This window comes from Etheostoma spectabile, chromosome 10, assembly GCF_008692095.1.
Source record: "Etheostoma spectabile isolate EspeVRDwgs_2016 chromosome 10, UIUC_Espe_1.0, whole genome shotgun sequence".
Lineage (NCBI taxonomy): Eukaryota > Metazoa > Chordata > Actinopteri > Perciformes > Percidae > Etheostoma > Etheostoma spectabile.
Window position 1 is genome coordinate 12,396,835 of NC_045742.1, and position 268 is coordinate 12,397,102.

A 268-nucleotide genomic window follows, 5' to 3' on the forward strand; every position below is an offset into this window, starting at 1 on the left:
TTGTTTTGTTTTTCTGTCTGAAAATAAACTTGAATATCAGAAATACCATTTATGTGACCTGCTTTTGGTTGTGATTTATTAAGGTAATTATGTTTCTTGAAACACATTTGAAAATACATGCTTTTCTTGTCTAAATGTTTTACCAAAAAAAGATGATACAGCTCCCATATACTTTGGCCCTCTAGGATGTGCCTGAGGTCATTGGGATGTTAACACTCTCAATTTTTTGTTCCAAGTGTCAGTGTGATTCCAGGCCTTACTGACACAG